Source organism: Vulpes vulpes, chromosome 2 (assembly GCF_048418805.1).
Source record: "Vulpes vulpes isolate BD-2025 chromosome 2, VulVul3, whole genome shotgun sequence".
Lineage (NCBI taxonomy): Eukaryota > Metazoa > Chordata > Mammalia > Carnivora > Canidae > Vulpes > Vulpes vulpes.
In genome coordinates this window covers 36,469,932-36,485,770 of record NC_132781.1, presented here as the reverse complement: position 1 = coordinate 36,485,770, position 15,839 = coordinate 36,469,932, and positions in this window count along the sequence as shown.

Genomic DNA, 15,839 nt, shown 5'->3' with positions numbered 1-15,839 from the left:
TGGCATTCCCCTCTGTCTGTCCCTGGCTGAGCCCCCAAAGGTCTCACCCCAAAGGTCTGCCTGGACAATACTGAGGCTCAGAATCTTGGAACCCTGGCATGAAGGTCATTCAGTGAGTCTTTACTGAGCAATTCCTGTGTGCCTGGCACTATATTTGGTGCCAAGATGGAGCCATGAACATGACAGACGCAGTCTGGACAGGAAAGCTGGATCAGCCCATTTCATAGACAGAGGATGGCAAAGTCAAAGCCATATGGTGTCCAACTGCGAGGATGAGAGCCCAGGTGCCCTGACTGCTGGTCTAGTGTCCTCTACTGGATTCATGCAATGGGCAGCGCTTCCCTCCTCTAGCTGATGGGCTCTCCCACCTCAGGGCTATTCGGGAGGGAACGTCCCCCCCCCCCCCACACACACACACAGTGGCCCTGTTTGAAATGAGTTCTTCTGAAGGAGGATTTCAGGAAGCTTTCTCCTGTGGCTGGGATGAGGAATGCAGGAACATTGGCAGAGGGGACTGTAAAGGCTTGGACACGGGGAAGTGTGGGATTCCTACATTAAAAACAGAGGTGGCTCTTTAAGAGTGTGAAGAAGAGAAGCAGGGCTGGATAGACTTGGGGGCTGGGCACCTGATGCCATTTCCCTGACCCCAGCATCAGGGAGCCACAGGAGCTCTTGGATTTGGGAGTGTAGCGGCTCTGTGCTGCCAGCATGGGAGGGGGAAACAGAGGCAGGGAGATCTGTGAGCAGACTACTGCAGTGGTCCAGGTAAGCACTAGACGAGGGACTCTGCTGGAGCAGTGGTGGTGGCAAAGAAGTAAAAGGAACAGAGTGAGAGGCATTGCAGAGGAGGCTCCCCTGACAGAGTGTGGGGAGCAGGAAGGAGGGAGGAGACAAAGAGCTCTCAGAAGATGGGAGATTTAGCTGCTCTTTATTGATTCCGCGAACATTTCCTGAGCACCTGCAGAGGGTCAGGCCCTGTGCCATTCAGGCAGGAAATTGAGCAAAACTGTGCAAAACTCAAAGTCTTGTGATTTGTGCTCTTGTTGAGGTGGGGGATGGGAACATGGTGGCAAAGGGTCATCAGGCTCCAGTGGCCCTCCCAGAGCCTCAGTTTTGCTCTCTGTAAAATGGAGACATTTCAAAAGACAGTTCTTTCCCCTCCAAAGAGCTCCCAGGGGCAGGAAAACACCATCTGGCTGCTTCAGGAAGCTGCTTCTGGACAGATTCTCCAGAATTCTGGTCACTCAAGCATGGGGAAATGACGCAGGCATGGGCAGAGGACATGCGCTCTCCTTTGAGGCCGGGGAGGCAGACCCAGGTGGCCAAGCCAGGAGCCCTGTCAGGACTGTGGGGAGGGGTCCCAGGGTCTCCTGCTTCCCATCTGAGGAAGGGGGCTCTTCAGGGGGTGGCAGTGATCCCAACAACAATGGCAGCTGCTGATGCTTCCCGAGCAGTCCTCTGCTAGTAGCTTTACACGTATTACGTCAGTTCTCAGGGTCTCCAGGAGCAAGTACTGGTAGTATCCCCATTTTCCTAATGAGGACACTGAGACCCAGACCCAGATTTCTGAGACCATTCACAGAGCCAGAACTGGAATTCAGGCTGCCTGACTCCCACATCCAGCATTCAACCTCTTCTCTGATCTGTTCTTCTGATAACTCACCCAAGACCAGGAGCCCACCTACCCTGCCATCCCCTCTACTACAGGCCAGCTCCACCCCACTGCAGTGAAGGGGCAGCAGAATCCAGAAATATTTGAAGAGGACTGGGAAGCAGAGGTCAAATTTGGACTTGCCAAGATGGGGGAGGGAAGGGCATCACAACAGTGCCTTTGCACCACCAGAGCACAGGTGATGTAGGTGGTCTCTCCCAAAGGTGCCGGAGCTGGGGGTGCTGAGCCCTGGGACCCCTCTGTGTCCCCATCCTATCACCAGTTTTCCAGGAAGTTTGGAGTCTCCCTCTGCCCTCCCCCACCCACCAGGGTGAAGGTTTGTGGGGAATGTTCTCCCGCAGAACTCGGCACGAAATAAATTCCATTCTTACTCTGCAAATGACACTGCACATAAATATTCAGTAAATTAGCAGCACGCTTTTATAGATTTATCAGTCATTGCAGGCACAAAATGACAGGCAATGTTGTAGCTGAAATATTAATGCTGACAAATTAATGATTTCTGAGTAAATGATGTCATTTTTGCACCGTTTCATTAAAATTTACTCACTTCTGCTTCATTTCTGGACCTAAAAAAAATTAAAATCATTTCTTTCTCTCTTTCTTCTTTCTTTTTAGTGCGGGATCGGTTCCCAAACCTGAGAGGGACATAAATTTTCCCCAGCAGCACCCCGGAAATGGAGGTGGGGAGCAGGGCAGGGCTAGCCTCCCCTCCTCCCGGCCCTGGGAAGGGGTTGGGAGAGACCCCCTGGGTCACAGAGCCAGTTCCCGGGGCCTCTGCCATTAGTTTAGCTGAATGGAGCCCAGGCAAGTGTTTTCCCTGGGTCAAGGCTGAAGCGAGGGTGGGGACCCTAAGGGAAAGTGGGGAGGGATCTTGGCAGGGGCCACCTCCAGGGGGGGGGGCAGAAAGAGTAAGAGGAAGTCATTACCCTATCCCCTTTGGAAACCGAGGGCCTCTATGTCGCCCCATCTCACATGGCCTCCTCTCTTACAATAAATTTGGGGAATAACTAATCTCCGGGACTTCTTTGGTAGAAAAAGGGGAATACCGACTGTGTAAATATGTCCGACCCAACCCTCACCAAGACTCTTGGGGTGAACAGATCCAAATCAAAACCCTGGCCGGACCACCGGTGCCCAGTGTGACCTTGGGCGAGTAGTAAGTATCCTGGCCTCTCTGCGCCTCAGTTTCCTTTCCTCTACAGCCTGTCCCCCCCCCCCCCCCCCCCGCCCCAGGCTTCTTAGGAAGATTCACTGGGATGGCGCGTCCAAGGCCGCCCAGGGACAGGTTCCCCGGGAGGGGGAGAGCAGCGAGGCCCCAGAGTGACCTTGCCTGGCCCTGCGGGGGTGGGAGCCCCGGCGGCCGGCGGCTGGAAGACGAGGCCAAATGCAAACAAAGTCGCGGTGGGGGCGCAGCGGAGCCGGAGCCGAGGCTGGAGGGTGCGAGGCCGGCAGAGGCCAGGCGGACACAAAGGACCGCGAGGGAGGCGAGGCCGGCCGAGCCTATCGGGCCATCTCGGGCTAATTCGTGTCCGCGGTCTCCTATCTCCCGCCCGGCTCCCCGGCCGCTGATAAAATTGAAGTGGAAATGAAGTTGGAGGCTCGGGAGGATCCGCGCCGATGGGGTGGGGGTGGCGCTCTCAGCCGCCCGGGCAGCGGCTCCGCTCGGGGCAGGTGCCCTTGGCGTTGCCCTTGGCCAGGCCAGAGGGATGGGGACGCCCCCCGCGGGGGCCCCTGACCGGCGGCTACCGACCCTGTCCGGGTCACAGTGTACCCAGCAGTATAGTGGGGTAGAAATAACACGCACGTTTATCCGGTGCTTATTAGGTGCCAGGCTCAATGCCAGGTGCTTAAAATGAGTTATTCTCCTACTTAGAACTACCCCCTCCCACATCTGAGAAGGATAGAGGGATCCTTCCCATTTCCACCGGTAGGCAGGGAGGCACCCAGGGTTGCAGCTGGCCTGGGGCCTGCTAACACTGTGGGGGATTCCTACCCAGGACAGACACACTGCAGCCAGATCTGCTTCACACCACCTCACTGGACCTTCACTCACCGGCACCCCACGTTGCTGAAAACACACAGAAGCAGGCCAGAGGTGGGGTGCTGGCAGTTGTGCAGACCTGTTATGAGGCAGGCCTTCTGGCCCTGAGCCTTGCTATCAGTCCTGGGAGGTAAGGAAGCTAAGGCTGAGGCCAGGGTGAGGGAATCCAGTATGGCCACTGGCAATCAGGGAATATGGTGTGTTGGCTTCCCCAGTTGTCTTTCTGACCCCAAATCAGTTCCAGATGAAGTCTATGCTGCATTGTACTTTTGGGGAAGAAAGGGGTAGCACTCTGGAGGTAATAACTGGCTTTTTGTAATAACAAGTCCGTTATTATTCACTTATGTTCATTCCTATTTATTTACTTATAACTTGGCCTTGCCTACCTCACCCTGACCACAATCTGCCTGCTTCCACCTCTCTCTGGTTTCCGCCCACTGGGGCTCTTGAGGTTTCCAGAGCCCCAGCTCCTGACTATCCTAAGGCCTTCACACATTATCTTCCCTCAGCTTGGAATGCTTTTCTCCTGGGCAACTTTTTCATCTTTCTAGTCATAAGATCTTTGAATAATCCTTTAAATAGTATTGATATACACTGATATACCAAAATGTATACCCTGGTTTTGTTTGTTTTTGTTTTGTTTTTTTAAGATTCATTTTTTGCTTAATGCAAAGAGGGGTAGAGGGAGAGAGTCTTAACCAGATTCGGTTCTGAGCAGAGCCAACTTGGGGAGGACAGGGGGCTTGATCTCATGACCTTGAGATCACAACCTGAGTCAAAACCAAGAGTCAGATGCTCAACTACCTCACCAACCAGGCGCCTCTGCACACTTAATGTTTTTAAATTGGATATGGACCTGTCACCCAACTTGAACAACTAGCATGAGCTGCAGTGGTTCTGAACTCCTAGCCCTGCGGTTTGGTGCTCCTGGGACAGTTGCATGGGCCCCTCCCATGGTCAACAAAGGACAAGAATCTAACTCCACAAAACATCCAACTAGGTTTTGTATTGGCCTAGCTGCCCACCCACTTTAACTTTCTGGTCCTCAATTTCTGCTTTCACAGTAGCTCCCCATTCACAGGACATTTGATAAAATTCTTCCTCATCTTTATGGCACTTTCTAAGTGCATTGCTAAAGAGTTATTTTTCTAAAAGGGGTTTACATCAAAGAGCCTCTGCCTGAAGCTAAACATCTATCTGAGTCCTGGCTCTGTCACTAGTTGTATAACCTTGGACAAGTTGCTTGCCCCTCTCTGAATCTCAGCTTCCAACTCTGTAATAATGGGTATAAAAATAGTAACATCTACCTCACAGGGTAAGTAGCAAAAGACAGGTAGATAGCAGTGCGATTATGTGTGCGCGCGTGTGTGCCTGCACACGCGTGTGATCTTAACCTCTCATTCCTGGATCCCTAGGATCCAATACAGTGCCCAACACAATAGGGGTTCAACAACAGAATTAAATACTTTTCGTCCTCTGCTAATTTATCAAACCAATATTTTCCAGGATAAATATTTTTTTAGAGTTTTGTAAATTATAGAAACAATAAAATAACATTAAATACTATTTTGAGAAGAGAAAAAAATTATCTAGACACCCACCACTATACATAGATACTTATTTTCATTTTTGCTTATTCTTTTCCAGTCTTTGCTTTTATGCTTCACTAGTTTACATTGCTGCAAACATAGCATGTGTTTAGTGGTTTTTTTTCATTTCACATTATCTCAAACATTTGTATACTTTCTGCATTTTCATAATGATGTTTTTAATGGCATAGAGATGTACAAAATTTATACATTTTTCCAATCACATATGGAACTGTTACCAAAATTGAACATATTTTAGATCGCAGAGGAAGTCTTGAAACATTCCAGAGAATCAACATTATCCAGGACATGTTTTCAGACCACAATGTGAGAAAATTAGAAAACTGCCACAGAAAGACAACTAACAAGACTTTCTATGTCTTGAAAGTAAAAGCCAAACTTCTAAATAATTCATGGTTAAGGAGTAAATCAATGAATATTAATTAAATATTTAGAGTTAAATGATAGTGAAAGGGTTAATGATTCTGAACCACTATATGTGTATGCTGGAATTGAACATTTAAGTACATGGACAGGAGCCAGGGCTTCTCACTGTTGTAGTGGAAGATTACAGATAAGCAAGGGGTTAAGGTTAGAATGATCCATGTAGTTAATGGTTTCAAGTTGGAGCTATCAGAATGAACTTGTATTTAGTTTAATATAAATTCAGATGGTTACATAGAGAATTTTATATATATGAGTGTACACACGTGGGTTAGTATACACACATATATTTCCTTCCTCTGCCAGTTGACAGGGCCTAGAAAGAATGACCCCAGTAGCAATGACCACACCTGGCACCCAGATCTTGGTTTCTAATGCCATTCTTCAATAAAGGGAACTAGAGTTCCTTGGAGAAATGGTTGATTCTAGGACAAAATACAAGCAGGAAATATACAGGATGATCCTGGAGCATTTTGTAGTGCCAGAGAGTAAGAAAGTAATCAAATAGGAAATAACTCACATTGATACAGAAATGTCCAGGAGACAGAGGAGCCAACTGAGAGCTCCTAGTGGCCAAAGGTGGAACAATTTGAGCAACAAAATAAACAACATAGTATTAGATTTATAACCCAAAGTAAACAAATATCCAAGAGTCCATACAGATACAAAGAAATCACTGAATAAATTCCTAGGGAGAATAGACAGAACTCCTGGGCAGAAGAATTCCAAATAATTGATGTAGATGCTCCCCCTCCAGGAGGTGGAGCTTAATTCCTTAAGTGTGGGCTATATACAGGGATTTCCTTCCAAAGAACATGGAAAGGGAGAGGGAAAGGGTAACTACCTCAGCCAGATGGTCAAGGTCAACATCAGCAGTGGTAAGTCATGTTGATAGTATGTACCCTTGGTACTGTGATCTGAATGGCCTTTTAGCTCAGTGGTCACCCTCTCAAAAAATCCATACCCCAGTCTAATCATGAGAGAAACATCAGATGAATCCTAGTTGAGTAACATTTCACAAAATATTCGACCAATACTCCTTAAAACTGTCAAGGTCATGAAAAACAAGGAGAGCCTGAGAACTGTCACAGCCAAATGGAGCCTAAGAAACCATGATGATTAATGTAATGTGATGTCCTCCTAGATGGGATTCCTGAATAGAAAAAGGACATTAGGTAAAAACTAAGGAAATCTGAATAAAGCAAGGGCTTCAGGTAATAATAATGTATCAATATTGGTCCATTGACTGTGATAAATGTACGATATTAATGTAAGATAATGATATAGGGGAATTTGGGTGTGGGGTATATGGGAACTTTCTAGGTGCCATCTCACAATTTTTCCATAAATCTAAAATGAAAAGGTGTATTTGAGAATGATAATGAAAGTACTAGGTAAAATTTGTAAGGAGCAGTTAAAGCAATATTTAGAGGGAAATTTATAAACCTAAATACATGTATCATAGTCATTAGTGCTGTTCACCAGATACTTCCAGTGCTTTGGCACATGATAGACCATGCTTACTGGTCTCTTTTGGTTATCAGGGGCCAATGAATTGTGAGATAAAGTGATGTGTGTCACTTCCAGGAAGGAACATTTAATTACTGGCATAAGACCACCCAGGGATTTCTTTCTCTCAACTCCTATTTATTGCAACCACCAACATATCAGCTGCTCCACTAGCTGGTGGGCTAGAGCAAGCATGGCATAGGCCAGAGACCTTAGCTGACCTGTGATGGACCAGGGGTATGAGACAGAAATAAGCCTTTATTATTTTAAACTGCTGGGATTTTGCTGGTTATTACAGAAGCATAATTTAGTTCATCCTGAGATGGCATGTATTTAAAATTATGTATCAGGTAGGTTGCTTTCAGCTATTAAGCAACAGAAAACCCAGCTCGCTTTATCCTAAACTATGAAGGGCACTTATTATCTCTATAACAAGATGTTCTGAGGCAGAATAGTTCATTCAAAGACTCAGTGATGTCATCTTTCTGTTCTGCTATCTTTACTTGTAAGTTTACTGTTTGAGCCACTAAGTTTTGGGGTAATTTATAAGGCAGCAATAGATAACTAATGAACAGTATATGAGGAAGGACACTTGTAGCCATTAGCCAGCATGAAGGGAGCTAGTTAACAAGTGAGGATAGTAATTAAAACAGTGTGACACTGGCCAAGGTTTGTGATGGAGAGGTTAGCTATCCACCAAAATTCAATTTCCCCTTTTTGCATGATAATAGAGTGGTAGCTAAGCACATGGCAACCCAGCCCAGCAATACAGCTTTCAGTCCTTTTTACAGTTGGGGGAGACTATGAGAATATGTTGTCACCATGAGCAGAAATAACATGTCCCCCTTCTAGACTGGGATTTTTAAAGCAGCAGGAGTGTTTTCTCTGTGTTGTTTCTCTGCCCTTCCTCCAGACTGAAACCCAAATGTGGCAGTGACCCAGATTTCAACAGGGGATGACTAAGCCCCAAGATAGAAAAACATGAGTTCCTGAATGGCTCCACGGAGCAGAGCGCACACCTTGGACTATTATGTGCATAAAATATAAACTTTGTTCTTTAAGTCTTTGTTGGAACTCCTGTTATAGCACCTTGGTTTTTTTTTAAATCCTAATTAACACAAGCATAGATAAATAAACCAATAAAACAGAATAGAGCGCCCAGGAACATATATCTATATATGGGAACATGGCCTAGGTTAGAGATATCACTACTAATCACTAGAGAAAAGAAAGACTATTTAATAATAGAGCAGTGATACATCATTCACAACATTAAAATGTAGATGTTTGAGTGACCCGAAAGGAAAAACAATTAGAATATTGTCATAATCCAGGAGAGAGAAAGATTTCTCAAACAAAAAAGACATAATAAGAATAACCTATAAAAATAAAACACAGATTTACTTAACTTTACTAAAATTACATCTTACCTATGGCAAAATATACCATGAGCAAGATTAAAAAACAGGCAATTTACTAGGAGATATATGCAATATACAATGTATCTATCAGAATGTATAAAGAACTCCTATTTATAATCTGTAAGGGAGAGGCAAAGAACCCAACAGAACAGCAAGAAACAAGTATAAACAGTTCACAGAAGAGGATCTTCAAATGGCCATTAAAACCATGAAAAGAAAAATGAGATACCGTTTTTCACCTATCAGATTGGAAAAAATTATGAGGCCTAATAATACAAAGTGTTGGGGAGGATGTGAGGAAAACAATTCTGTCTACATGGCTGGTGAAGTGTAAATATTGCCAAAGAGAGAACAAACAAGTAGCATCTAATAACATTGAAAATTGTATCTACTCTATGACCTATTCAGAAAATTCAATTTCTAGGTATGTTCTCTGAAGAAATTCTGGCATATATATATATAAAGGATGTATACTAAATTGCTGTTTACCAGGGGCCAAATATTGGAAATAATATAAAGAAATATCTATAGGGGAATGAACTAACGACACATGTTTTATGATGGGATATTACACAACAGTTTAAGAAGAATGAATTCGATCTATACACATGCACAATGGATAGTTTTAAATAATATAATATCAGGTGGATAGAGAGAAGATTCAGAATGATACGGAAAACATACCACTTCTGGGCATTTATGAGTACGTATGAATGCATATAAACATTTTTCTAAATGGATGGAGTCACCCCAGTCTCAAAATAATGGTTCCTTCTTGGAGAAAGAGTATAGAAAGAACTGGGAATGGCTATTAGATGGGACTTTCTGCCTGGAGTGTGTCCTTTACTTAAAACAAAAGCAGGCAAATATGACAAAAATCCTAAATGTATCACTCACGGTCCAATCAGGCGTAGGAACTACACAGGGAAAATTTAATGTAAACAATCAAGTGAAAGGTGGTTAAATTCTAAGAGGAATAAATGAGACCTCTAAAGGAACAAACATGGAAGGCAGCTATTATATCTAGGGCTAAGAGAGAGTATCCAAGGAAGAAACACACTTGGGAAAGAGCCCCTCAACCCAAGACTGAGATTCAGACCTGAGAGAAGGCATGGCTGTGGACCCCATGGAGAAGTTCGCTTCAAGTCTTCAACTGGAGCTGGACAACAGCTGGCAGGCTCTGGCTGCAGGAACCTGCCCACAGAGGTGCCACTGTAACTCACTGGAGGGTGACCACCACAGGGTCTCCCATTTACTGCTGGCAGCTAGGAGGGAGAATTGCACACAGGAACCAGGAATAGAAGCCCCCTGCCCCTTCTCCCACTATGCTGTACAATGTCCTTCATGCCCTCTCCTCACAAAGCTGAACATTGTGCCAGTTGATAAAAGACTTCTCTACATACGGGGTCCAGCTCCAGTATCACAAAGCAAGGCAGACAATGGTAGATTTGGAGCTGTGAGGCAATACATTGCTAACTGGCTCACTAATGATGGATAATGGGAACATGCATGTTGGTTATATTAATCTTCATATATTTCTTTGTAGCTTAAGGATCTTAAAATAAAAACGTTAAATGACTGCAAGTTAAAAGTTTTTGAACAAAATTTTTATCAGCGATGGAATAAAAATGTCTTCCAAAATACTAGGGAAGAAAGGTAACGGAGGCAGTGGGGAATAGATCAGAAATTTTGAAAGGAAGAACAAAAGTTAATCAGGAGGTAAAACCAAGAGAACTTTGTTTTTGCTGAAGGAATTATTTCCCTTCTGTCAAGAAAAACAGATCAGTGTAAAAAAAAAATCCCCCCCAAAACTACAAACAAGTAACCCCTCCAAAAAAACCCCGCATAAATGAGTAAAGCCTCCTTATCAAAAAACAAAGACCTAGAGATTGAGTCAATACTAAAATTATATATTGTTTATAAGAGATAATCCTAAAACAAAGAGAAAACTTAAGAGTACAAGGATGAGTTTTTCTTGAACTCATGACAATTCTATCCTATCTGGTGCCCTTTCTTTTCTACCCATCAAAATCTTCCTAATGGATATACAGATTCATCTGTGCACACCTGAAGTCTCTCCTGAGGAAGAAGCAAGAAGCTGCTAATACTGGTTGCCTCCAGGCAGAAGGACTGGGTGACCAGGGAATGGGGGTGGGAGGGAGACTTTTCACTGTATATCTTTCTGGACCTTTTGAATTGTAGACCATATGTACACATATTACTTATTAAAAAAAAAAACAACAGCAGCCACCCTCCCACCGAAAACCCAAAACCTTATAATCTTTAAGATATAGCTGCCTCATTTCCTCAAAAAATTAAAAATAGAATTACCAGAGGATCCAGCTATTTCACTTCTGGATATACAATCAAAAAATTGAAAGTAGGGCAGCCCCGGTGGCGCAGCGGTTTAGCGCCGCCTGCAGCCTAGGGCATGATCCTGGAGACCCTGGATCGAGTCCCACGTCGGGCTCCCAGCATGGAGCCTGCTTCTCCCTCTGCCTATGTCTCTGCCTCTCTCTCTGTCTCTCTGTCTCTCTGAATAAATAAATTAAAAAATCTTTAAAAAAATTGAAAGTAGAGTCTAAAGAGATACTTGCACACGGATGCCCACTCCTAGCAGCATTATTCACAACCGTTAAAGTGTGGAAGCAACCCAAGTGTCCGTCAACAGATGGAGAAGCAAAATGTGGTAAACCCACACAAGGGACTATCATTTAGCCTTACAAAGGAAGGAAACATGGACCCGTGCTACCACACAGATGAAACCTGGAGGCCATTATGCTGAGTGCAATAAGCCAGTCACAAAAAGACAAGTACAATATGATTCCACTTACAGGCAGTACTTCCAGTCGTCAAAGTCATGCCGACAGAAAGTAGAGGGTGGTTGCCAGGGGCTGGGAGGAGGGCGGAGGAGGAGCTTTTGTTTAATAGGCATGGAGTCTCAGTTTTGGAAGATGCAGAGTTCCAGGGATAGTCATACAACAACATAAATGTACTTAATACCACTGATCTGTACACTTAAACATTATCAAGACAGTACATTTTGTGTTATGTGTATTTGACCACAATAAAAAAGAAACCAGAGGGGAGAAAGACAGAGCTGCTGATCCCCATAGAGCGACACTTCTCTGACACTATGTTGGTTTTATGAAATGCCAGCTCATCCCTAGGTGTGTTGGTCTCCACAGCCTCAGATTTTTTTTTTTCTCAGCCTCAGATTCTTGAGGACAGGGCTGCCATTTCTGATTTTTAACTCCAAACTCTTTGTGGCAAAGTGCTTAATGGATGCTCGGTGGAATTGCCACATTTTGCTTCTTGGGCTAAATCTACCTTTGGAGAGCACACTTTATGGGGCTTTAGAAACAAGAAAACCTACCAACTGGGTGGTATGGTGGAAAAAGGCAGACTTTAGAGGCAGCCAACTGGACATGGGATGCCAGTTCAGCCACTGTGACCTCAGTCCAATGAATACCCTGCCCTGAGCCTCAGTTTACCCCTCAAAAATGGGATAATTATGTATGATTAAATATGTCATTCTTATCTGTCTCCTCCATTGAGAGAGCTTCTGGATGGAGGGATTGTTTCTCTCCTGCCTACGCTTTTTCCTGCTGCTGTCAAACAGCAGAGAATGGAACTCTTAAGGAACAGAATGCTCCATATTTTTTCCCTTTTTATACTTTTTTCTTCTTCTGAGATAATTACAGACCAAAATGTAGGAATTGTAGGAAATAATACTGAGAGGTCTTGCTTACGTTTCATGCAGTTTCCCCCCATGGTAAGAGCTTGCCAATATCTATAGCACGATGGCCCAACCAGGAAATTGTTGTATGATCCATTGACCCTACTCAGATTTCACTGGCTTTGCATGCATGTGTATGCTTTTAGTTCTGTTCAGTTTTATGCCATGGGAGATCCGTAGATCCCTCATGCTACACTTTTACAACCAGAGCCCTTAGTCCATTTTTTAAAAGGTTTTATTTATTTATTTGAGAGAGATAGAGTATAGGAGGTGCAGAACAGAGGGACAAGCAGACTCCATGCAGAGTGGGGAGCCCAACATGAGGCTCAATTCCATGACCCTGAGATCATGACCTGAGCCAAAATCAAGAGTCTGACACTCAACTGACTGAGCCATCCAGGCACCCTGAGCCCTTAGTTTTTTTTTAAGGGCTCCTGTTTCACAAGGACATTTCCCCCATGGATAACTAAGGTTTCTTTCAAACTTTCCAATCTACCCAACCCTACAACCCCTTTTACCTTTCTCTCTCACAGGTTAAAGGTCCCTTAGAGAGCTGGAATAAGTAACAGGTGCATCAGAGAATTCTCTACTCGGCTTCCCTACAGCATGTCCCTATGTCCCTTGGAGGCCCCTGGACTCGGGTAGGGTCCTTGCACCACCAGAGACCACTGAGTGGCAAGTCACTCCTGTCTTCAGACATGCACAAAACCTGACCAATTCTGTCCCTCCGTAATTCCATGCTACTGAAGAAAAACCACCAGGTTTATTACATGATTGGAAGGGACAGTTGGCTCCCGAGAGCTGGATTGACCACCTGGTGAGTGTGGTCAAGCCCGGCAGTTCAGTCTGGACCAGTTCCACATCTCCTGAGTCACCTTTCTCTCCAAGTGGGGGTCCTCTCTGGAGCTGCAAGTTCCAGCTCTGAGTGCTTTCATCTTCAGAGGACAACACAGACCCTGGGTGTTTAGGATCAGGGACCCATAGCTTTCACCATGTTCCTATCAGGTGGACTTGTATTCCATAAGAATGCTCCCCCCACCAAAGGCCCCCCTTCCTTTGTTTCATGGAGGTCCACTTCTCAGATCCTTACAGCATCAATGATCCTAATGATCTAATCTCACTGGGCCTCAGTCTCCCCCTCTGTACAATGGGACCAACAAGCCCTCACAGGGCTCTCTCAGTGCTTAAGATCACCCCTTGCAGCAGGCCCAGAGCCTTGGGGCTAAGCACTCAATGAAAAGGGTTGTTAACTGCCACCCTATCTGTCATGCTTCTACATTCCCAAGTCACCTCCTATGTGTGTCACTCCCATGGGACTGGATCTGTCACCCTTCTCTTACCATATATTTCTGTAGATTAATTGCCCTAAGAGGGCAATTCCTTCCAAGGGTGAGAGCAGAAACCAAAACAGGTGGTGTGTAATCAGGGACTTAAAATGACTCAACTGTCCCCTGGCTGCATCCCGTGTTTCCCAGACCATCTAAGCCACTTCCAATTTTATAGGATTAACTCTCTTACTCAGACTCCCAATGAAACCCAAGGTCTGTCTATGTGTTCTCATTCTCTTCCAGGGCCCAGGACAGAATAACTCAGGACTTCCCCTGGGAAAGGGGAGGATGAATAGTGGCAGGCAGAGCTCAGATCTTGCTTCTTTTCTTCCTGGCTCCTTGCCACCTCCAGCCCTGCCGCCATCCCATGAAACCCGGCACCCCAGGGTGTCCCTGGGGTGGGTGTGGACCCGGCTGGCCCATCTCTCTTTACAGGCAGGCAGGATTTGGCTAATAAGAACCAGCTGTGTTGGTGGTAGGTTTTACTCCCCCCCTCCCCTGCCCTTGCTCTGATAGCTGTGAGAAACTGATGACAACCTGTTTGACCTCTGACCTCCGAACTTGACCCACTGCTAATACCTCCAGCTGCTGATTGCTGGCCGAGCCCTTTGTCTCGGGCTGTTTGGGAGCCAAGACAGACAAATGATTTCTATTTGTCCTCTGGTGCCTCGGATGGAGCTGATCGATAGGAACCGCGAATGATGTCAAGGATTTGTCACCACAGCTTATGAATGACAAAAACGCTCCTCACCACTCACCCCACCCCTTTCCCAAAGAAACACCTTTTGGGGGGGAAAAGACTGAAAGGCAGAGAAGGCATATCGATTTTTTTCTTTCTTAAATAGCAGCTTGAGCCACAAAAGAGAGAAAGGCAGCACTTTTCTGTGCTAAAATGCTGCAAAAAGCTTCCCAGAGAACAAGACCAATGATTAGATCAGCTATTGCGCGTAAGTACCACAGGCCACCACCCACAACTGCTCCATTCTGTCTGCCCAGGCCACTCCAACTCCCCCATGTCCTAGCGTCCTGACTCCAGTGAGGGCACCGGCTCGCTGGCTTTGTTGTCCACGTCCAGCACAGTGACCATATCCTTCCTCATCCTCTTCCTCTCCTCATTCTTTCCAGAGTGGGCACGCTGGTCTAGGAGTCTGCACCAGTACCCGCCTCTCCTTATTCAGAGATTACCAGCCTCTGAAACTGGATCCTTATTTGGAAAAATGAAGACGGATGGTGGCAAGGTGGTGGGATGATGTGCCCCACACAACTTGGGGCATCCTTCCTCAGACCTCCATGCAGCAGCAGGGGCAGGTTTCAGGGGGGTCTGGGGAGGTAGCCCATCCCTCTGGAGAGCCAGAAGGCCCCGCAGCCCCTGGGGAAGCAGGGAGGCTCTTACCCCTCAGTATGTCTGACCTTTTATTGCAAGCCTTGGGACCCCAGCGTGAGTGAGAGCTGCCTGCCTACCCCTGGAAATCTGGCCTCTAGTACAATGGACCAACCATGACAGAGTGGTTAGATGAATTCTGGGCAGAGAGGACAGCAAGTAGGAAACCTGCACACCCCTCACCCCTGGCTGGGGGTGGTGATGGAGGCAAAGTAGAACTTGGGGACTTCTACAATAGGGATCCTCTCCTTGCTGAGTTTGGACAGATGAGAAGCAGTAGAAAACAGGCTGCTACTTTCAGCTGTGAAGACCAAGGACCTCCTAGCAGCCGGGGGTGGACTCTGCAGGCAAGGCCCAGTGGGAGGCCAAATTTGTGTGGGAGTCTCCAGAGCGAGTGGCTGTTGTAGTAACAACTCAGAGACTCAGTTTTCTCCTCTGTCATGTGGATACAGCAATAGAATATGCCTCAGAGGGTTGCTGAGAGTATTACACGGGCTAATCCATATCAGGTGTTTATACTATCTTGCAGTATGTGATGGCTATTCTTGCTTTACTATTTTTTTAAGAAGATTTGCTTCTAATCTGGGTATTCCAGAGTCAGGTGCACTGAATGAGGGTATATATAGACACCCCTTACCTCCCTACATACCCTAACTAGAGCCAGGATCTGGGTAGAGTGGGGAAACCAAGGAAAGGGACTCAGGCAGGACAA